This window comes from Capra hircus, chromosome 25, assembly GCF_001704415.2.
Source record: "Capra hircus breed San Clemente chromosome 25, ASM170441v1, whole genome shotgun sequence".
NCBI lineage: Eukaryota > Metazoa > Chordata > Mammalia > Artiodactyla > Bovidae > Capra > Capra hircus.
Window position 1 is genome coordinate 13101394 of NC_030832.1, and position 23988 is coordinate 13125381.

Consider the following 23988-nt stretch of genomic DNA (forward strand, 5'->3'; position numbering starts at 1 on the left):
CTTGCTTCTGCTGGAACCCCAGGCTCCACAGTTTTCCCTGAGAAGCCCCCAAGCTGAAGTCTCACACCCCACCATCTTGATTTCCACCATACCCTGTGCCTCCCACATGGTGTTCCGCTAATATTTTCCTTTCACTTCACTCACCTTGATAACCTGGATGATTTTTATTTCAAAAGAAACACGTTATCTCAGTTCCACATATGGAAAAAGAGCACCATCTGCCATAAATAGGTGATAATTACTTTAAAATGCAATGAAAGCAAAATGGTGTTGGTACATTGCATATCAACACTGCTACCAGTGAAATGTTCTAAGCCAGAAGCTTGGGCTCCCTTCCTTAACAGAAGGCTTAATAAGGGTTAGGAAGGTATTAAGCAAAACCCAACTAAGACTTTCTTATTCACAAGATCAGAAGAGGTACAGGAAAAGTGAAAAGGGAATGCATTTCTACTTGGTTATTCAGAGCTATCTAGTGCCTCCTCCATGCAGGATCTAAAATCAACCTAGTTCTACCATATAGGCCTTGTACATTAGTGGGGGGTGCTTAGTCACCCAGTCCTGTCCAACTGTGTGAAACTCCATGGACTGTAGCCCGCCAGGCTCCTCTGTCCATGGGATTCTCCAGGCCAGAATATTGGAGTGGGTTGCCATGCCCTCCCCCAGGGGATCTTCCCAATCCAAGGATGGAACCCAAGTTTCCTGGATTGTAGGCAGATTCTTTACCGTTTGAGCCACCAGGGGTGTTAGAGCTAGGTCTCTCCAATAAGCCAATGGAGTGAGTATTAGTTGCTCAGTCATGTCCAACTCTGTGAGACCCCATGGACTGTAGCTTGCCAGGCTCTACTCTGTCCTGATATTCTCCAGGAATCTTCAAAACTACTGGAGTGAGTTGTCATTTCCTTCTCCAGGGGATCTTCCCAACACAGGAATTGAATCTGAGTCTCCTGAATTGGCAGGTGGACTCTTTACCATCTGAGTCAACAGGGAATACTCAAAAGAGTAACCTGGTCCCTAACCAGGAATCGAACCTGGGCTGCAGCGGTGAAAGTGCTGAATCCTAACCACTAGACCACCAGGGAGGGAGGGAGGACAATAAGCCAACAGCTGGCAGCAAGCCATCTGATCCTTCAGAGACTCTCAGAGTGTAGCGACCCCGCCACCAGCCAACACCTACTGTGAACTCTCTGGATGCTGAGCCTGGGAGAAGGACCTTTACATGACAAGTCGCCGAATCTTCCAGCAATGCTCATGGCAACCAGAAACGGAAGCTGAGAGAAGTTCGCTGGCTTGTCTAAGTTCACCCAGCTAAAAACTAGCAGAGCGAGGGCTCAGACCCATATCTGCTCATCTTGTGGTCAGTGTCACCCAAGGATTGCTGTATCCCCAAGAAGCAGGTAGAGATCCAGACCCTGGATGAGCCCACGTTGTCCCAGAAAGCACTGATAATTGCACATTGTATCCGTTAGTGGTAAAACAATTAAGGTCACGTGAAGATCAGCTGGCTGAACTGACCTCAGCTCCAGCTGGAAAAAGAAAGCATTTTACGTCAAGAGGTCAAAACTCGAAAACATATACAGCCAGGCAGGTGACCTAAGTGGACCAGTTTGGATACTTTTTTCTATAAGGAACAGGAATTTCTTGGCTGAAGCTAGCTTAAACAGTAAGATAATTTATTATGCAATTCTTAGGAAATCTAGAAGTAGGGTAGGTTTCTGGATTAGTTATTTGAGTAACTCCATCATGCCATTGAAGAACTGATGCTTTCAAACTATGATGCTGGAGAAGACTCTTGAGAATCCCTTGGATAGCAAGGAGATCAAACCAGTCAATCTTAAAGGAAATCAACCCTGAATACTCATTGGAGGGACTGATGCTGAAGCTCCAATACTTTGGCCATCTGAGGCAAACAGCCTACTCACTGGAAAAGGCCCTGATGCTAAGAAAGATTGAAGGCAGAAGGAGAAGGGGGTGACAGAGGACAAGATGGTTGGATGGCATCACTGATGCAACAGATATGAACTTGGGCAAATTCCCAGAGATGATGGGGGACAGGGGTTTCGAAGAGTTGGACATGACTTGGCGACTGAACAACAACATATCAGGCCACCAGACACACAGGTTCCTTCTGGCTCTCTTTTCTGCCATCACTGTGTTGGTTTCAGCCCCCAAGGGAGGTCCCCATATGGCTCCTGATGTTCCAGGCATCATATCCAAATCCATCTTGTCTCATTGGTTGGGACTGTAGCACATGACTCTTCTCCAACCAGTGGCAGTTTCCCTTGGGCCTAGTGACTGAGCTGGGGAGAGGAGGGGAAGGACAATAGGGAGAATAGAACTCCCATGACTAAGTGGAGAAAGCATGTAGGGTAGCCGCTTGCAACGGGGATGCTGCTGCTCATAAGCCTCTGTGTCCTCCTCTTCTTCCTGGTCCCAAGCCAGGCACCACATTTCACAGCCCTGTTGGTTACCCTTTTGGGCCTCATGGCTGGTTCCTACCACTGTGGGACACTTCCCAGTTGATGCAGTCAAAACCTGGTCTGCTTTCCTATAGCCTCCTTCCTGATCCTCCAGCTCAACGAAGGAAGAATGAAGACCTTGAAGACAGCCATGAAGTGGGAAACACTTGTGCCTAAAAACACCCCCAACCCCTACTTCCTGGTGTGATATTATAATAAGGAATTTATAATCTATCACAAATTAATTCCTAAGGGGATGTTGCCTACAAGCTTAAATTATACATAATAATAGCCCATTTCTGGAAACCCTGTTTCTCAAGTAATGAGCACTAAGCTAAAATACCTCTGTTTAGCTCACAGGAAACATCCTGACAGTCCCGCCTATGAATGACTACAGGAAGGAAGAAATTAACTCATCTCCTCTGGAGGCTGATGGGAACCAGGAAACCTTTGACTTCACTCCCTCCCCTTTCAGTATAAAAGAAGCCAGAACTCTTAACTCAGGCAAGATGATTCTTTGGGATACAGGTCCACCATCTTCTTGGTCTACTGACTTTCTGAATGAAGTCGCTGTTTCTTACCCCAACAACTCACCTCTCCATTTATTGGCCTGTTGGCGAGCAGTATGAGCTTGGACTTGGTAACAATATGAGCAAGAAATGAATTGATATTGTGGTAAGCCACTGAAAGCTTGGGGATGTTAGTCATAGCTGCTGGCCTTTCCAGACTAACACTTTTTTATCGACTATTCTGCTCCAATCAACTGTGGCCCTGCAGGAAGTCAGGCCCATAGCTGCCAAATCTGCTCATCAGTTTTATTTTTTTTTAAGCAGCTAGAAATCTAGATTATTTAAATATGAAATTTCCTGATTTAAAAATGTTGGCCACCAAATCAAATTTATTATTATTATCTCAAAGACTCTGTAGGCCAAACGAAACACATCTGCGGGCCCTGCTTGGCCTGTGAGCTGCCATCTGCAACCTCACATCAAAAAAACTCCAAATTCATCAGCATTTATTTTCAAATCACTACTGGCCTGAGAGGTGGTACTGGGTCCACAGTCATGTGAGTTCCAGAGAAGAATTCTATGAAAGAGACGTTGGTCAACTCTTTCATTTCCACCTGGGGTGGGTGTGGAGCATTCTTCTAGTTTTGTGACACAATTTGGCCACCTATGTTGAAATTCCAAGAAGCCAACTCTGGGTGACACTTTCTGGGTGAGAGGTCTAGCTGGGCGGAGCTGGTCCACCCACCCAAGACCCTGGAACTGCCTCTGTTTTGGCTTCACTGGGCTGAGAGGTGACCGAGGATGAAACTGATGGGCAGGGACACCAATCACATCTTAAAGGAAAAGCCCTTGCACTCGTAAATCTATTCCTACATCCCAGGCATGGCTGCTTCAACACCCCTATTGAAGGGCTAATGATAATTGCTACAATTTATTGAGCACTTAGTATCTGCCAGACCCAGACAAGCACTTCATGAAAATCATGCAATTTAATACTTTTAATATCCCCACTGCCGACAATGAGGAAACAGAGATTCAAGAAGACTAAGGATTTGTCCCAAGTCAGAGCCTGATTTCTACCTTCTCTCTTTCTATTTTTTTACTTTAAAAACCCCATGTATTTGGAAATTAAATGTCTACTTTTAAATGATGGGTGTACCTAAGAAGCCATAACAAGGAAATAGAAAATACTTGTAATAGAATAAAAATGAAAAGAGAATTTATCAGAATTTGTTGCATGCGGCTGAAGCTGCTCAATGCAATACAACGTGGAGTCTTGAATAAGGTTTGAAAACAAATAAGTCTACCTTTTCTTTTCATTACAAAGCCTCTCTTAACCAGCCTCTTGAGGACTGGGGTCATGATCCCCTTAGCAGGAGAAGATCTTGTTCCCGGCCCACCAGGAACCACTCACCCCTTGGTCTCACCAGTGGTACTTTGTCCTTCTGTCCACCCAGGGCCTGAAGTCACCCACCTGCTGAGGCATTTGACATCCCAGGCTCACTACCTCTCTTTCAGAACTTTTCCTTTCTTCTCTTATTCATTTTCTAACACATCTTCATTTTGCCCTACCATGTGAGAGATGGACCATAAAAAAGGCTGAGCCCCGAAGAATTGAGGCTTTCAAACCATGGTGCTGAGTCCCTTGGACAGCAAGGAGATCGAATCAGTCAATCCTAAAGCCAATCAACCCTGAATATTCATTGGAGGGACTGATGCCGAAGTTCCAATATTTTGGCCACCTGATACAAAGAGGCAACTCATTGGAAAAGACCCTGATGCTGGGAAAGATTGAGGGCAGGAGGAGAAGAGGGCGACAGGGGATGAGATGGTTAGACAGCATCACTGACCCAAAATGGACATGAATTTGAGCCAATGCTGGGAGATAGTGAAGGACAGGGAAGCCTGGTGTGCAGCCCATGGGGGTCGCAAAGCTTAGCAACTGAACACCAAATGTGCCAGACAGGCCAGGGTGGCAGGGCTGCAGGACCTGAGTGAGCAGACTGTCCTCATGTTTCCCCACTTCATGAAGAAACACAAGACTGCAGGCCCACAACAGGCTGGTTCAAAATGGGGAAAGGAGTACGTCAAGGCTGTGTATTGTCATCCTACTTATTTAACTTCTATGCAGAGTACATCATGAGAAATGCTGGGCTGGATGAAGCACAAGCTGGAATCAAGATTGCCGGGAGAAACATCAATAACCTCATATATGCAGTTGACGCCACCCTCATGGCAGAGAGCGAATAGGAACTAAAGAGCCTCTTGAAGAAGGTGAAAGAGGAAAGTGAAAAAGCTGGCTTAAAACTCAAAAAACTAAGATCATGGCATCCTGCCCCATTATTTTATGGCAAATAGATGGGGAAACAATGAAAACAGTGTCAGACTTTATTTTTTGGGGCTCCAAAATCACTGCAGATGGTGACTGCAGCCATGAAATTAAGAGATGCTTGCTCCTTGGAAGAAAAGCTATGACCAACCTAGACAGTGTGTATTTAAAAGCAGAGACATCACTTCACCTACAAAGGTCTGTCTAGTCAAAGCTATGGTATTTCCAATAGTCACGTATAGATATGAGAGCTGGACCATAAACAAGGCTGAGTGCTGAAGAAGTGATACTTTTGAACTGTGGTGTTGGAGAAGACACTTGAGAGTCCCTTGGACAGCTAGGAAATCAAAGCAGTCAATCTTAAATATCCATTGAATGGACGGATTCATTTGGCCACCTGATGCGAAGAGCCAACTTATTAGAAAAGATCCTGATGCTGGGAAAGATTGAAGGCAGGAAGAGAAGGGGACAACAGAGGATGAGATGGTCGGGTGACATTACTGAATTTGAGCAAACTCTGGGAGATGGTGAAGGACAAGGAAGCCTGGTGTGCTGCAGTGCATGGGGTCGCAGAGTTGGACATGACTGAGCAACTGAACAACAGGCTCACCGGGACCTGTGACTCTTGGTGGCCTTAATAAAACTCAGGCAGGGGACTTCCCTCAAGGTCCAGTGGCTAAGACTCTGCACTCCCAATGTAGAGGGCCCCGGGTTCAATCTGTGGTCAGGGAACTAGACCCCACATGCCACAATAAGAGTTCACATGTCGCAACTAAAACCCAGTGCAACCAAATGAAATTAATCAGTATTAGAAAAAGAAAGAAAAGAAAACTCAGGTGGGCCAGGACGTCTCCATCTGCCATCATAGAGCCCGAGGGCCAGGGCCATGGAAACTGGTTTCCCTCTCCTGCTCTCTGCCCCCAATTCCTGTTGTTCCCTACGGGGCAGAGGCACCACTGTGGCAGGTGGGCAGAGCCAAATGTAAGGCCTTGCAGTTGCTCCCACCCACTCAGCAACCTGTTCAGGGACCTAGGCTAGGGTAGGGTGAGAGTGTGGGGACTGCTGGCTTTAAGGGAGCTTTGAACCAAACTTGTAAGGACCACTGGGCCTAAGTCCTGGTATTCAGAAAGCTATTTTAGGCTAGATTCTGAACATTATCTCCAGAAGTTGTCACAAGGGCGGTCACTGTCGCCTCCTGATCAAACTTCAGACTGATGTCCCATGAACCTCGGTGGACACAGCTAAGAATGTATTTTCTGTAAATCCTGCCACGGTTTCATGTCTGGTGTAACTACTTCGCTACAACTGTAATCCTGTTTGTGTGCATCTGTTTTTTAAAAGTCCACACCTGTTTGACGCAAATGTTTAAAACCTATTGTACAGGGGCGTCTCTGGTGGCTCAGTGGTAAAGTATCCACCTGCCAATGCAGGAGACAGAGGTTCAATCCAAGATCCAGGAGGATCCCACAGGCCTCGGAGCAACTAAGCTCAGGCGCCACAACTACTGAGCTTGTGCTCTAGAGCCTCTGAGCCTTAACTACTGAGCCCGCGGGCCCCTGGCCTGTGATCCGCAGCAAGAAGCCACCGCAATGAGAAACCGACATTCTGCAACTAGAGGGTAGCCTCTACTTGCCGCAACTAGAGAAAAACCCACGCAGCAACGGGTTTGGACCCAGCAAAGCCAAAAATAAGTAAATAATTAAAAAAAAAAAAAAAAAACTAGGGTAAAAGAAAGATTAAAAAAGAAAATCTATTGCACAATGATTTTTGTCTGCCTGCTTTCGAAGTCTTTCATTTTTGATATTCTAGGAGTCTCAGGAGATGGCCTCCTTTCTGCAGGCCCAGAGGAAAACCTACAAAGAGGCAGGGTGAGACCTGTGGCTGGCTCAGTCTCTCTTTCTCCGAGCCTGGGAGCCAGGAGTCCAGGCCTTTCCAGGAGGCTCGCCCTCCATCCCTGTGGCCTCTCTGCACTCCTGGCCCGGGGCTTGGCACCCTCCCTGGGCCAGAAACCTAGGTGCAGGTGGGGCTCCTTCCTGGGAGAAGGCCAGAGCCGGCCTCTGGGGCTTCTGGCCCAGGAGCGGGTTGTTTTCGGGAGTCTGGCTGCACTTCCGGTGCTTAACTGGATTTCAGGCCCGCCACTAGCTTGAGTCATGGGAAGCTGAGCCAGAACAGGCAAGGGCAGGCCTCAAAGGGATCCGGGGGGCATCTTTTAGGGTGCTTTTAAAGTGCAAGGCAAAGGCAGGGCCCTTGCAGCCTTTGGTGAGACTTTGCCCATGGGCCCTGCTGGTCCCATTAGAACCCGCTTTTTCCTTCTGCATCCAGCACTCAGGGTGTGAACTGGGGAGTGATGAGGCGAGCTTCCAGAATCCTGCGGCTCAGGGCACAGATGTGGGTTGGGGGGCAGCTCCTGCCAGGACCTTGAGCCAGGCTGATGTAGTCTGGGTGCCACTTCAAGCTCCCCAGAGGCGCTTCCCATGGGCTACACCACCCCTCTCCCTGCCCCAGTATTTTCCCTGTTTCCAATCTCAGCACAGACATCCCCTCCTTCACGTTAATAACATGGGGCACAACCAATCATCTGATGAAAGTGCTCAGAGGCCCTTCTTGATCAAATGTTAATATTACAGGAGAAATCCAGTTTTCAACTTTGAACTACCAACGAATTTGGCAAACTGGCTTCCTTCTGCAAAATGAGAGCAAAAAGAGAAGAAATCTGAAATACAACCCTGACGCTGCAGGAAGATCAGAGCAAAGAGAAAAAAAGAAGCATAGGGACACTTACTCAACAGAAACATCTCTAGATGAAGGAACCGAACAGTATGTCAGCAGGATCTCCGAGTGACCATTTCTGATGTTTGTCAGTATTGCGTTCAGACACTGAGTGACTTTCTACTTTGGGTATAGAGGGTGAAGACCTGAAATGCTTCCTATTTAGAGTGATTTGGAAACGTTAATCCATCTACAAAAGTCATATCACTAATTTCCAACAAAGAATGTATTAAGTAAATGTCTTAATATGTTAATGAAGCCCATTTTTTCAGCAATGTTTTTTTCACTTCTTAGGAAGCTTTTGTTATATTTTATCAATATATTTAAAACTGCAACTGGGGGCCTGGGTTCAGTCCCTGGTCAGGGAACCAGATGCCACAACTTAAAGAACCCGCATGACCCAAACTAAAAAATATACTGCATGCCACAACAAAGATCAAAGATTCTGCATGCAGCAGCTAAGACCCACTGCAGCCACATACACATTTTAAAAAACACTTCAACCTCTAAACACAATATAAATAAAAAGGAAGTATTTAGAAGAGAAAAAGAAATTTTGATTGCCAAATTCTCCTACATGAACTTTGTCTCGTTTATTTCCCCCAAAAGTCCCATACTGCTGGTATTGTTGTTTAGCCCTATTTTACAGATGAGAAAACTGAGGCCTGGAGATGCTAAACTGGGCCCAGGGACTTGCAACTGGTGAGAAGCAGCAGTGGGTACAAAGCCTCTCTCTGCCTCTACCCCAAAGAGGGGACTGACCCAGAGGACAATGCAGCCTGAATGGAGGGACACTGACTGGGACCAGTATCGAGGCCCAGGTGGGACGTCCCAGCCCAGCCTCAATCTCTCGTGTTCCCTGACCCCAGGCAGCTAGGCTCCAACGCTCATGTCCTGGACCAAGAGGGAAGCATGGTAACCCGCTGCTGACTTGGGTCTCTTCCTGGGACAATGAGTTCCTCGAGGGCAGGGACCTGTCCCTCTTGCCAGTGTGGTCCCAGCATCAACTCTGTGCTCAGCAGACAGAGGGCAAGCAAGCCTTAATTCAATGAACAACCTTTAAGCCTCAGTCAGCCTTCTCGCCTGACTGAGGTAAGTAATGGGGTGAGTTCAGTAAGAGAGCATATATACTATGTGCTTGGCACATAGTAGGTCCTCAGGAGGAAATGGGGATTAATGATTACCAGTCCTCTGCCTTAAGAGGGGTCTGACTTAGCCCCCCTTTTGTTCAACCCTCCTCCAAACCTTCATTGGAGAAACCATACTGCGGGGGTGGGGGTGGAGGTTGGGAGGGTGTCCCCCAGCCAGGGGTGAGCCCTGAGGCCCCCACCTTGAGCACGACCCGCCCCCAGACTTCTGGAGTTGGAACCCAACACGCCTTCACGTGGGGGGGGGGGGGTAAGGGATAGGAGCTGCAAGGCCAGTGGGTCAAAGTCCAGTGCAGAGGCTACAAGCCATCTCCGAAGGAGGTGGGGGGCAGGGCAGGGGCGCAGCTGGGGCAGGAGAGGAGGGGGTTGTCTGTGTGGTTCACTTCCTCTGGCTGGGGTCCCTGGGAGCCACCCCTCCCCCCCAGTGGCATCAGGAGCGTCCACGGGGTTGGGCGTTGTGTTTTCCAAGTGTGACACCCGGCCGCCAACAGAGGACAGCAAATACATTTTTTATGATCCTGGGAGGCTCAGGCCAGTCACGTTTGCGTGAAAAGAGGCTGGGCGGCCAAAGGGTACAAGTCATGTCTCAGTTATGTGGATACTCTTCGGGCAGGAGGGGTCACTCGTGGGATGACCTGGGGGTTCTGGGAAAGGGGTGCAGCAGCGCGGGGGCAGACTTGAGGAGGGGGCTGGGTTGTGGGAGAGGGTCCCCCATACTCTTGGAACCTTCTGAAGTTTATGGAGCGGGATTAGCTTATGCGGGGTTGGGGTTGGCGGTCAGCACCAGGCGTCGGATCTTAGCCAGGTGGAGAGGGTACCCTCATGCCCCACCCTTCAATTTCGAGACTATCTCCCAGAGCCTGGGACTCTGAAAGGATCAACAGGACTGGACTGGATGAGGGGAAGCACAACTTTAGGTTTGGGGTTGGTATTTTGGGGAGTTCTTGGGAATAGAGCATGTCCGTCCAATTTCAACCCTGGGACTTCTGGGGGACTCCCAGGAGGGGGTTAGGGGGCCGCCAAGGGGTGGGTGACCAGGTGTGAGGCCAGACTTGGTGCAGCCCCGACTTCTGTTGGTTCACGAGGGGCAGGAGAGTCAGAAGCAGCAGAGGAAGGGCTGAAAGCGCCGGCTGGCACTGTCACTGAGTGTTCCCGAAAGCAGGGTGGGGGGGGGGGTGGTGATCTGGGGGCGAGGTCTGAATCTTAAGCAGATGTATCCCCATTCAGACACCCCCGGCTGAGGGATCCCGGGAGCGCATTTGGGGGAACCCTATCCTCCCCCCTCCCGCCCCCACCGGAGGGAGGCCCAGCCTATGCTCCCTCCTCCGGGCCGCGGGGGTATTGGAAGTGGGGTATCTCCCATCTCCCCCGTTCCCCCCCAGTTTGGAGAACCCCAGCCTCTGCCCCCCCCCCATAGGTCGGGGCTGACGTCGCCGCCGCATTTCGAGGAATGCCCCTATCCGCCGACTATATTTGGCAAGGGTTTCTAGGAAGGCCCCCCCACTCCAGACCCGGCCCCCGCCCCAGCCCCCACCCCGGGCCGGCGGGTACGCTCGGCTTCCAGGCTCTCGCTCTCTCTCCCGGGCCGGGGAGGAGCGGCCCAGCCTGCTGGGCCGCCGCCGCCGCCGCCGCCGCCGCCGCCGCCTCCCCAGCAAGGCCAACCCCGGGCTGGCCCAGCCCCCGCCCCGGGCCGGCCATAGGGCGTGGGGGGTGGGGAGCGGGGGAGGGTGGGGGCCGGGCCGGGATTGGGGGGGGCGGGGGCGCGGCTTTGTGGCGGCAGCGGACCGTGGAGGCCGGGTGCAGCCCCGTCGGCTCCGCGCTCCTAGCAGAAAGGGCTTTTCTACGCCCCCCGCCCATCACTTGGATCTGGTCTGGGTAAGGAGGGTTTTTTTTTTTTTTTTTTCTGGAAGTCCCCCCCCACCTCAACCCGCGGTGAAGGATTTGAGGCTGGGCTCCAATCTAGGCGGAGGCTGCAGGGCCCGCGGGGCGCCCCCCGCCCCGCGCACGCCTCCCAGGAGCCCTGGAAGGCACAACCCTGGGGGCCCCCCTTGCACCCCCAGAGGCAGCAGCGGCGGTGAGTCTCCCCCCTTTTTTTCCTGCATGGCACCCCTCCCCCGGGCCAGGGCAAGGGCCGCGGCAGGTGGGTGCCCAGGCCCCCGGGACGGAAGGGGGTGCGGGGCGGCTGCCTGGGGGGTGGGTGGCGACGCTAGAGGGGAGGTGGCGGCGGGCGAAGCGCGCGACTCTCCCGGGACGCAGCGCTAGACGCTCGTCTGGGAGGGGATCCGCCGCCGCTGCGCGCCCCCCGAGGCGGCGGGGCTGGGCTCCCCCGCTCCCGACGCCCCTCCCTGGCTCTGGAGAGGGGCGTGTTAGGCGGGGAGGTGGAATGGGGGCGAGGCAGCACCCCTCACCGCCCTAATGCCGGGGCTCGGAAATTAACGAGCCGCTTTGGAAGCCTCCCACCCCGCCCCCACCCCGGAAAGCCCGTTCGGGAAACTGACTCGCGGCGTGACCCCGATATCGGTGCCACGCGGAGCGCAGGCCGCCCCGCTCGCCCGTCCACGCCCGCCGCACCGCGCCGCTCCACGTGCGCCCGGGGCCGCGCTGGCACTGGCAGAGGGGCCCGGCTCCAGCCTCCGGGGGCTGGGCCCCGGGGACGCCAGAGAAGCCGGGAGCATCGTCCCCAGAGAGTTACCACCTCCCCGAAGTAAAGTTGGCCGCCCCCTCCCTCCGAGGAGCAGGCAGCCGTGGCACTGTTGGCTGTAGCTTTTGCTGGACAGGAGTTTAAAAAAAAAAACCTAGGTTCCGGGGTGCGGATCCGGGTGGCAGGGCCCGAGACCACACCAAGTTGCTCTGGCAAAAGTTAGGAGAAGAAAAAGGAAAAGTCATTTTGATTTGGGGTGGGGGGGGAGTGGCGTTTCTGGTTTCTCCTGCTTCCGAGCCCCACCGTGGGGAGCGTTGGAATGTGCCGCTAAGATCCTCTGAGGACACATCCATATTTATAATTTATTTTTAGGAGAAGTTGTGAAAAAGGGAGGGGGTTTAAAATGAGGAGAAAAGGTGTGTGTAGCCGGTGGCCTTTCCAGAGCCCAGAGGCTAATTGAGCTATTAAGATGGAAATCACTTCCCCCAGTCTGGGCAAGTTGCAAATTTGACTTTAATAAGACAATTAAGGGCACAAACAACTAAACTTTAGCTGCATTTGGGAAAGAGTAAGGGGGTGTGGGACCGCAGGAAGCGCCCGGCAATCCTTTTGCGTTTCAGCTGATGGACATTTTGGACGCTGGAAGTCTTCCTCCGAAGATGTCAGGCCCAGCTATGGGTCTGTGGGTAAGGGAGGGAAAAGATACCCCATGCGGCAGGCAGAAAACGCCCTCCACTACTACCAAGCAGCCCTGGCTTTGGGGAGAGATCAACTGTTCTCCCGTCATTCCTTCAGGAAAACCCAGTAATGATGCCTTTAATTATCCAGGATTCTCCAAAACTCTGCCTCAAAGGCAGCCTGCCCCACTAGCTGTGTGAGCTGTGGAGGGGGACACCCTTCTGGAGAAAGGAGGCTTTGGAGGCTGTGGTCCCAGAATCGGGGTTTTGAGGGCGAGATGAGTTTATGTTTTATCCAACTGGCCCACAAAGTCCCGCTTTTGGGGTCATTCTAGACGGCGAGGGATTCAGACTCCGGTGGCCCCTGTAGCGAGGGCAGAGAGCTAGTTGCACTGGGAAGGTGGTGGGGGTTGGGGGGATGGTGGAGAAAAGCTCTGGTGGGAGAAAAGAGGGGAGGTTTGCTACTTTTGGTAAAAGCGAAAGAAAGGCCGTGTCTAGATGGTCATTTTTGTGTATGTGTACGTTTGTGTTCTCTGTTGAACCTGATGTTTTCAGGGGCCTTTCTTTGGGAGGCCCAGAAGGGTATGAGAAGGTGAAAGTAACCCCCCACCCCGCCCCCTGCCAGTGGTTTAATGAGATGTTTCAGTAGACAGGATTTTAAGGGAATGAGTGATAATATGGGTCGTGTCAAACCGTTTGACACCCTCGAAACAAAACATCGCTGAAATCATGAATTGCAGTTACATTAGGTTTGCCTGCTTGCCCCCACATGGAATTGCAGTGTTTCTTTGCAGTTCTGTTATCCTGGATCTTAGTTATTTTATAAGGAACTCTGGATAATGTGTTATCAGGGAATTCTTTAAGGCAAGGGTGATGGGAGTACAAATGTCCCTCCCATTAACCTTATTAAGTTCTGTTAATTTACACACACACACCCCCCTACCCTCCAGTTGTAACCTATATGGATTTTCACATATCTTAAGTTTATTTATTTGCAAACCTGGATTTCAATCAGGTGTTCACAGCAGGGCATAGAAATGGGAGCTGTACCTGAAAAACTTTTGAACACAAAGTCCCTAATAGAACATTCGAGTTGAATAGAAATGGCACGTAGACACACTGTTGACATGCGCGCTCCTGGGGCCTTGGCAAAAACCAGTTCTTTACTTTTTAGAGTTCTTTCCCTTTGGTATGGGACACGATGAAACAGCACAATTTTCAGAAGTCCACAATCCCAGCGTGGCTGGGCGATGGGAAATTGTCACGTTGTGAATTGCTGAATCGTCACCCCCCATCGTAGTGCCAGAGAACTGACTGTCAGGTCCTATTTGCTTTGCTAAATAAGGACATCTCACCAAATTAGCCTCTAATGATACTTCTACAAATAGGGTGTTTTACGTGAATTAACGAGGCCGGAACACCAACTGTCGTGCCAAGATACTGAGCTCTAATCGCAGCGATGAAGCTGCATGTTAAAATGACTGAATTGTTAAGTGTGGAAAATCAGAATTGAGTGCTGAATGTGAGCCGGGGGCTGCTTTAATGTGAGCATTTGCAACAGGAAAGCCCCTGCTTACACTCAGCCCTCTGAAAGGGTGCGTGTAATTATGAATACAGTAAGCAAACTATGTCCCCCTCCCCCTGCAACACACACACACCTCTCTGCCCCAAGCCTGGAAACAGGCATAGTAGTATGGTGAAGAGATTATAAATCAGGACTTTGCAGTGAGAAGTGGTCATTAATTCGGCAAAGAATCACAGTTTCTTTTCATATTCTGACCACTGCCCTCCCCCCTACCCAACCAATAAGAAAAAAAATAGCTCAAAGGTGGAACTGCTGAATACATTTCAGTGTTTCTCCTTTTGCTCCCCTGTGTGAAATTTCACTAATCAGATGTCATCCCAACCCCGCCCCCCCAAGTGGATTTCAAAAACAAAAAATAGCAACTTTGAATTTCAGTCTTAGCAAGACAAGCTACAGCGACACCCCTAGGGGGGAAAATGTTTCAATAGAAAAGAATTTAGAGTAGCTGGGGTGTGTGTGTGAAATATTCAGAAGAGGGGCTCCAATGAAACTCCTGCTTCCTTAAAAATAAAACAGTGCGTTTCTGACTCAAGCCAATGAAAGCTGAAAAAGTCCCTAAGGGAGCACTCTTCTCTATTTCTTGCTTCTCAGCCTCCCACCCCCTGAGATTAAGAGCAGAAAGAAGAGTCTGGCCAGAGAAATTTACAGCTTCCTAATAGTAGACCAGCTCAGCCTCTTGTAATTGCGATTGCAGAGTAAATACAGCTATTTTAGGCACGAGGGTAGAGATGGATCTGATGAAAAGTGAAGGCAAACTTTGTCCTTAGACTCACTTGCCAGAAAGGGCATCCTCCAGTAAAATAATCCATTTTCTTTCTGGAATTTTCTTTCTTGCTCAGCATCCCAAACTTGGGAAAATGCAAAGTCCTTTTTGCTTCTCATATGGGGAACAAGGTGAAAGTAAGCACCTAAGAAAAACACCTGTGCAAATGCCATATAAAAACGATCACAGACTTTAGGCCTAGTGGTCGCACAGGCTTTTCAGTCAAAAGGGTGCATGTAGAAGAGAGTTTGGAAGGAGTGGATCTGGGGTCCAAAGTCCCCCCCAACAAGTCCTCTTTCCCAGCAACCTCCATTGTAGGGGGGGCTGCGTAAATATTTACAAAGCTTTCAAGTTTCTGATTTTACATCATCTTCAGGATATAAAACATTTGAGTTGAAGGAACCCCAAAGCAAATCCCTTTCTCAGCGTCTCCGGAAAGGCTGCACCACTAGCATGAAAAGGGAGCACACCTGGGAAATGAAGACTCATGTCGGTGTCCCAGGAAAGCCATTGGCGAAAGGCACTGGGAAGAGGGCGGCAAATTTAGGGTTTGCTGGAGGCTTGGGCCCAGGCTGGGGGGAGAGCCCGAAGTGGCTGCGCAGCGCGGCGTGAAAGCTTTCTGAGAGACATGCCGAAAACCAGACTCCCTGGTTGGAATAACCTGTGAGATCAGTGCCTGGGCCTGTTGGCATCTCTGCCCAAAACAGCCTGGACCGCCGCCAGCCCAGGCCTGAGTGTGGCCTTGGAGCCACCACCGGAGCCCAAACAAGCCCCAGACAGGTGCTCAGGGGGTCTCTCCTGCTGCGGCCCTCGGTGGGCACACAGCATTTCTTGGCTAGAAGGGGAGCAGCGGGTTGTGTGTTGGTGGGGGCGGGAGCTTAAGCTCTTGAGAACAGCCTCCCCAGAGGCTCTTCGGGGTTGACTGTCCCAGTTACCAGGTGGCCTCTGCGGAGGGCAGAACCCAGCTTTGCTCAGCAGGCCAGCAGGTTCCAGGCCCAAGAGCGCTGAGCTTTCTCTCCACCCTCCCTCCAGGCTGTGATCCTGCCATTCAGGGTGGGCCGAGGGAGGAATGGCACGGGGCCAGCCCCAGAGCAGGGACACATCGAAGCCACCGTGCAAGCCACCCCATGTGGGTGTTTTCGCATGCCTTCTCCAGCCAGAGGCTGCCCCATCCACCTGGGGTCCTGAGCCCTCTTGTTTCAATCCAAGTACAGAGAAAACCCAAGCCAGAAGGGCAAGGCTGCAGCCTGAAAGTGGGGAGAAGGCTATGGCAGGTCATCCGAGGGCCAGGAGGGAGGGTCAGGGGGGTAGATGAGGGGCCCTGCGTCTGAGCCAGCCCTCTGGGGGTCAGAAAAGAGAGAGAACTGGGTGGTCCCTGCGGGATAAAACACACAGCAAAGAAGCCTGCTCAGCCTTGGCACCAGGACGCCCCCTCTTGGGGGTGGTGCACCCCGCCCTGAGCCAGCCAATCCCACGGGCCTCCCATTTGGCCTCAGTAACTGGACTCCAGGCCACCAAAAGGCCGGTGGGTTCCTGATTGTATGTCTTCGAATGGCATTAAAAGGTCCAGACCAGGCACTCATAGGCCAGGCCATATTTAGCTTCAGGTTCACCCGGAGAATATTTTAGGTGCTGTTTGAAAGGCGAGATCTGGGCCCGGTTGCCGGCTGTCACATGGCAAGTGTAGGATGGCTCCCTTGCGGGCCTGGCCGGTGGGTGCTGATGGCCACGGATGCCTGAGTGCCTGCCAGAGCGCCAGGGCCACGCGACTCGGTGCCAGGGAGCCAGGGAGCACCCGGGTCGTGGGTTCTGTGTCCGCAGGGCTTTTCGCCCCATTTTTCACTCTGATGGCGATAAGGCCACTTCCATTCACAGAACTCACAGAGGCTGTTTTCAGCCCCTTCTTCCCCGATGGCCCAGTGTGATATGCCAGCTTGCTGAGCGAGCAACTGCCTCCTCCTGTGTCAGCAACAATGGAGTGGTTAACCCTTTCAAGGCTGGGGTAGGGGGGACGGGGTACTGACTAGCTAAGGGGAGGGCCCTGTCCCCAGAGACCCTTGGAGGTCATGCATCCCAGGGAGCCCCTGCCCTTGATTTCTTGAGTCTGCACCGTGGACCTTAGCCGTGGTTTTCCCACTCTGGCCCCATCGGTGATAACCACCAGGCTCCCCAACCCAAGCTCTCACCCTCACTTGTTCATACAGCCCTGGAAATCCCTGCTTGCTTGTATCCTCATCCGTGTTTCTAAGCTGATAACTTTCCACATCCCAAAGAAAAGAGAAATGGAAGGATCCGTGATTCACTCAGATTAGTAATGAGGGTTGGGAATAATAATCATTCATGGTCTGGGGGAGATGGCCCCAGGCTCCCTAGAATCACTTGACCTGAGGGACTGATCCTTATCACCTGCCCTGGGATCCCAGATCCTGGTTTTCTGGACATGCGGGAGGTGCATCTGTATGGAACCCTGTGTGGAGACCTATTTAGCCAATTCTTAGCCTTTAGGGAGCCTAGGTGGAGCCACCGCCGTGCACCGGGGAAAGCGTCGGCTTGTCTCAAGTTTGCTCTAACTATCTGCATTTTTTCCTTTTTAGTTTTGGCTCTTGGGGTTCCAAGAGCCCTCACTTCCTGCCCAGCTGGTTGGTTACCGCAGGGAAAATGAGGGACTTTTGGGGGCAGATGTGTTTGCATTCCACTATCATAATGCCCCTAAAAATCCTTATTGCTCTTGCAGTATTCCTCGGGGGTCCTTGGGCTGGCCGCGGCAGCTGAGTTTCTCCAGCAACTAAAAGAAGAGAGAAAGATGTCCCCCCCCCCGCCCCCACCCCAAACCCTCCTTTCTGGTCCCTGGGAGTGCGCCCCTCGTGGCACTGAGAACTGGTTGGTGATCACAGTGGAAAATAAAAAAGATGCCATCCGCAGATGGTTGCTAAACACACTTTTTGCCCTCCAGGGTCCGAATGTTGGAGATGAGGCTTGGGAAACAGGACTGCGGCTGCTGTCTGCGTGTGCTGTGGGGGCTCGTGGCGGGGGAGGTGGGGAAGAAACAAGTGTTACCTGTTTGACAAGGCTGGTTCACATTTAGCCTGGGCCTTCCAGCAGGGCCTCTGGGCTCCTCACCTTGGCAGAAGCCCTGGACAGTCATGACTGGCTCACCGGCTTCCCCAAATCAGCCCACTTTCCCACCCTCTGCCTCGGTTTCCTTCCCCCATGCTCCAGCCTGAAAGGGTTCTCACTTGTACCTGCCATGTTATTGTGAGTTCAAGTGATAGACAGGCTCAGAAGGCGCTGGGAAAGTGAGGATAAGCATTACACATGAAAGCTGTCTGTGCTGATACTAATACTTGCCGCGCAGGCAGAGACAACTCAAGACAGGAGCAGGACTGCGGTCCAATATATGCACAGGTTTCTGCAATCCTGGAATCAGGCAGCCCCAGCTCTGCAGTTCTTGCAGTGTGTCACCCCCCTAGGCAAGTGACTCAGCCTCTATGGACCTCCATCGCCTCTCATAGGAAACCCACGTTTTGGGATAGAAGTTTCTCAAGTCTGATAGGCACAGGATTTTAAGTGGTTCCTGGCTAGAGATGTAAATTCTTCGAACAGGTATTTCTTTCATACAGCCGATTTTTACTATGGCAAGCAGTTGGCTTTCAGTTTAGGGTTCCGAGGAGGAGGGCTCTTTTCTTTTTACATCAGTTTCTTGCCTGGAGAATCCCCATGGACAGAGGAGCCTGGCGGGCTACATCCATGGGGTCGCAAAGAGTCAGACATGACTGAGCGACCAAGCACAGCACAGCATATAAGATAAAGAGGGTGAGCTGCTTGCAAGGAAACATTCAAGCAAAGGAAAGTACAGGTGGCAGGATGGGGCAGGACTCAAGATGATCCTTTGTAAAGTTTCATCTGCCTTTTCTTTTGATCCTGGCTTGTGGGATCTTAGCTTCTGGATTAGGGACTGAACCTGGGCTCTCAGCAGTGAGCGCTCGGAGTCCTAACCACTGGGACACCTGGGATGTCCCCATAGTCCACTTCTTCAGAATTCTCATTTGTCTTAGGGATTTTCCGCACCCGTGGAGTTGGTGTGCCACTTCCAACCTGTGGTGGGCTCCACCTGTGACAACCTGGGTGCCACGAGTCTCCCCCTGCCAACTCCTGCCCTCAGTGCCAACACCAGTGAGACGCCTCGGATCTCTGCCCCTACACCCACCCATAGCTCTGATTGGTCTCTTTTAGGATCTTGCTACCCCAGTGCCCTCTTTCCTGGCCAGGGCACCTCTCTGAGCCTCAGTTTTCTCTGTGCAATGGGGAGAATAGTTACCCACCCCCCGCCCAGAGCAGTGTGAAGATCCAGAACTCAGTTGGGCAGCTCTGGTGGCTCACAAACAGGGCACAGCTCAGAAGGCGGTGGGCACCGGTGGCCCTGGGATGGGCAGGGGCACAGTGGCACGCTTGGCCTGGAGGGGCACTCCTTGGACAGGCTGCTGCCCAGCCCAGCCATCCTCTCCCCGCCCACCCCCTGGGATGGGGAAACAGCGGGCACTGGGTCCCAGCCAGCAGGGGCGGGTCTGGTTTCACTTTCTGCTGTGTCATGGGGTGGGGGGTGGCATCAGGGCCCAGCTGGCCAGCTGGGGCGGGCATCAAGAGGCTGGCGGACAGCTGGGGCCCAGCTGCCAGAGCACAACCTGTGCTCTCGCCCTTCTGCCTGCTGGGCTGGGGGCTGGGCCCCAGGAATTCCCTGTGAATGCCCCTTACCCGCCGCCACCCCCTGCCTTGCACAGTGGGAGAACCCCAAGTGAGAAAAGCCAGCAGGGTATGAGATGGTTCTTCTAGCCACGAGATCTCCCCCAACCCAGACACGTTCTTTAGCCCTCAGTCTTGAGGTTCCTGGACTGCAGCTACTGATTCTGCGTCAGAGTGCTCCGGTTGAATGCCTGCTTCCTCTGCCTCCACTGGTGCATGCCTCCTGAGGGCCTACTGTGTGGTCAGCATGGTCCCTGGTGCCAGGAATGCCGTGGGAAGCAAGATGGCGCCTGCCCTCCTAGGGCTCCCGGTTGAGTGGTGCGGCAAAATCAAAAGAGCAAGTCAAGAGAGAAAGAATCCCATGCGATGGGGACAGCGCCACACGGTCCGCTTCATGTTAGCGTCTCAGGGGAGGGGCATGTGTGCGTGTGCGTGTGTGTGCATGCGTACGTGTCAGGGGTGTGATGACTCCTGGAACACATAGGTCAGTTGGGAACACAGACCTGGGGGGCCAGGTGTCCCCGGCTTGAATCTGGATTTTTCCACTGATGGGTGTGAGACCTGAAGCAAATTTCTTCTCTTTGGGCCTCAATTTCTCCGTCTCTATAATGGTACCTACAGAGCAGGGCTGCATGGGGGATGAAATGAATATCCATGAAGAACTAAAGACAGTGCCTGGCCTCGACTGTCTGCTGTCCAAGTCTCAGCCACTGTCTACTAACTAAGCATCATAAACACGCCCTGTTCTCAGAGATGACACGAGGCCGTCACCGCAGGCTAAGAGCAGCAGTAATGCTGTTGAGCCCACCCTCCCCGACTCAGAGCTTTACCCGCCCCCTTTCTCTAGCCTCACCAGCCTCAGGTAGGCCTTAGCATCTTTTTGTTCAGATGAGGACACGGAAGCTCAGGCAGGTGAAGAGATGTGTCCAAGTAGACCCAGCTTAAGTCAGTCTGACCCTGGGTGTGGGGTCGGCTTCACAGTGTGGGCCCTGCTGGTTCAATGCTCCACTCTTGTCATTGAAATTCTGAATAATTTTGGGAACAAGGGGTTCATGTTTTCGTTTTGCAAATTACAAAGCCAGTCTTGCCCAGGTCTGACTTCCTCCAAAGCTGGCCCTCTTAACTCCTACCATCAATCTCTCATAGATGGATGGTCCAGAACAGTTTTCCAGTTCATCATTACAGTATTTAGTGTGGGACTGAAATCCTGGGGAGCAAACAGGACTTACTACGGGGCCAAACTGCCCTAGTTTTTGTTTGATTGTCTTGTTCGCATTAGAAGGAAGGCGGGGCAGCTGCCCAGGGCAGGGGGTGAATCATTCATTGCTGTATCCGCAGGACCTGGCGTGTACTAGCTGCTCAGTTAATAATTGTGAAATGAAGCAAATTAATGGCAGGCTGCTGGATCTCCTTAACTAAAACAGATTTAAATGACACTACCAAGAAAGCAGGTCAAAGTGGTGGCCATCCTCCCCTGGCTTCTGGACAATCCCCTGAAGGGTGTGGAGGCAAAGGTCTCTTCCCTCCCCAGGCGGCAAACCTGAATGCCAATAGCTTGCAGCAGATTACTGTTTAAACAGGTCTGGGACTTCCCTGGCAGTCCAGTAGTTAAGATTCCGTGCTTCCACTGCAGGTGGGTTCCATCCCTGATTCAGGAATTAAGATCCTACATGCCACGTGGTATGGTAAAAAAAAAACCCAAAACAGGCGCTGGTGGGGACTTCAGAGGCAACACAACTGTTTAAAGAAAACACAGGCCTGGATTCCTGTGCACCAGTTATTGGAGAAGATGCCATCTCAGCCAAAAGAATATTGTAATTCTGGGCAGGTTCAAGTCCCAGCCAAGGATCAGGGAGTTGAGAGTTTGGATTTGGGGGGGTTCAAGTTCCTCTTTTCCTCAGAAATTAGAGTTTTTCTGCATTCTTACAGTTCTAAATTTGCTCCCTTAAAAAAAAAACAAAAACACAACAACTTAGTTTTACTAACAAGCAGAGAATCATCTGAAAATCCTTTAATAAGAGATTTACAACAATAATTAATGTGTTTTGGACAAGCTGTTTTCACAGGCTTGATCTCTATCGCTTCAGATAATCGCCATATGAAGTAGGAGTTACTGGTCTCATTTCTAAATAATATCGTAACTGGCAGCAGACACTGAGTGTTTTATATGAGCTAAACACTTTACATGTATGAAGTCCTGTTGCACGAGCAACATATCGGGAGGCACTGTTACTGTCTCTGGCTTCCTGATGAAGCAACAAGCTTAGAGAGAGGAACTGACTTGTCCAAGGTCGCACACCCAGTGTGTGACGAGCCAGAGTTTAAGATGGAAACTTCCAGATCAGGCGTCAGCAAACTTTTTCTGGAAAGGGCCAGATACTAAATATTTTAGACTTTACAGGTCATACAGTCCCTTGTCACAGCTATTCCACTCTGCTGTTGTAACAAGAAAACAGCCAGAAACATTAAGTAAATGAGTGGTCCTGGCTGCGTGTTCCAATAAAACTTTATTTACAAAATCAGGAAGTAGGGTAATTTTGGCCCCACAGACTATATAGTTCCCCTCCCCTCCGCGTTCCAGACCCTAACACCTGCCTTCCAGTTAGGAAACACCTGGCCTGGCCTCGTTCTTCCTCACCATCTCTCCCTACCTGTGAGGCAACTCAGTCACGTCTCAGAACAGAGCCTGCTGGGCCTTGGGAGAGGGTCAGTTGGCCCCTCTTTCCTTGGGATTATGAAGCTCTTGGAATTTAGAACTATTAGGACTTGTTAGTGACTGCCATGATTGATCTCCACGGGGACTTTAAAACTGTAATTTTAATAGCTGTTAAGTGAGTAACTTAAAGAGGAAAGTGTTGAAAGAGTTTTAGGAGAATACCTCAATGGGGCGCTTTGGCTGTGGAAGGAACTTCTCTTTTGGAGAAGGCATTTCTCTGGAGTTGGTGAGAATGCAACGGGAGGGAAAATGTCTTAAGGCGGAAGAAGGTAACGAGAAGGGGAGATGGGAAGAGTGTGTGTGCACGCGTGTGTGCGCAGAGAGAGGGTGGAGGACGGAGATTTCCCAAAGCAGGAGGCTGGAGCCCATGGATTCCTGACAGGAGAAGGGGTCGGGCAGGGAGACATGACTTTTTTCCCCAACAGCTTTATTGAGGTAAACTTCATTTACCACACAATTCAACCATTTCAAACAGTACTTCCCGCAAATGGCTGTGAGTTCACAGAGTTGTGTGTCAGTCATCACAGTCAATCTTAAGACATTTTCATCACTTCAAGAAGAAAACCCTGTCCCCTTTACCAGCCCCCTACTCCCACTGAATCTTCTAACCCCTCCCCCATCCTCCACTCCTAAACAGTCGCTAATCTCCTCTTCGTCTTCGCCTGCTCTGGATCTTTCATACAAATGAAATACATATTTCAAAGGGAACGTGACCCTCTGTGACCGGCTTCTTTCACTCAGCATTATGTTCTCAAGGTTTGTCCATGCTGCAGCCCATATCAGAACGTCATTCTTTTTCACGGCGGAATCACACCCACATGGCACGTGGATTAACAGGACTTTGTCGTGAAGGGGAAGGCAACATGACTGAGAAGGCGGTGGGGCGCGGTGGGGCGCGGCGGGCGCGCATCCCTGAGGAGAGATCCCTGGCAGCTCCTCCTGTTCTCTGTGGGATGGTCAATGAATGCGTGGATGTCCATTCATTCCGTTTCTTAAGCTGTTCTTTAGTCACTGGGGTCACAAAGAGTCGGACACGACCAGTGACTAACACTTTAGTCACTCAGTCCTGTCTGACTCTTGTGATCCCCATGGACTGTAGCCTGCCAGGCTCCTCTGTCATGGGATTTCCCAGGCAAGAACACTGCAGTGGGTTGCCATTTCCTTCTCCACGGGATCTTCCCAATCCAGGGATTGAACCTGCATCTCCTCTATTAGCAGGCAGATTCTTTATCACTGAGCCACCAGTGAAGCCCAATTATTTGAGTACTTACTATATTACTATAAATTATAAATTTGGGGGGGCTCCAAGATCACTGCACATGGTGATTGCAGCCATGAAATTAAAAGATGCTTGCTTCTTGGAAGAGAAGTGATGATCAACCTAGACAGCATATTAAAAAGCAGAGACATCACTTTGCCAACCAAGGTCCGTCTAGTCAAAGCTATGGTTTTTCCAGTGGTCATGTATGGATGTGAGAGTTGGAGCATAAAGAAAACTGAGCATCGAAGAATCGATGCTTTTGAACTGTGGTGTTGGAGAAGACTCTTGAGAGTCCCTTGGACTGCAAGGAGATCCAACCAGTCCATCCCAAAGGAGATCAGCCCTGGGTGTTTATTGGAAGGACTGATGCTGAAGCTGAAACGCTGATACTTTG

The 23988-nt window shown here is 51.2% G+C and overlaps 2 non-coding genes across 2 annotated transcripts; one reads left to right on the forward strand and one right to left on the reverse strand.

Annotated features, from left to right (window-relative positions):
• On the reverse strand, positions 1008-1079 carry TRNAE-UUC. The gene has a single exon. It is a non-coding gene; the product is annotated as a tRNA-Glu (tRNA).
• Positions 12774-12862, forward strand: MIR193A (microRNA 193a). Its single transcript, NR_129627.1, has one exon. It is a non-coding gene; the product is annotated as a microRNA 193a (primary transcript).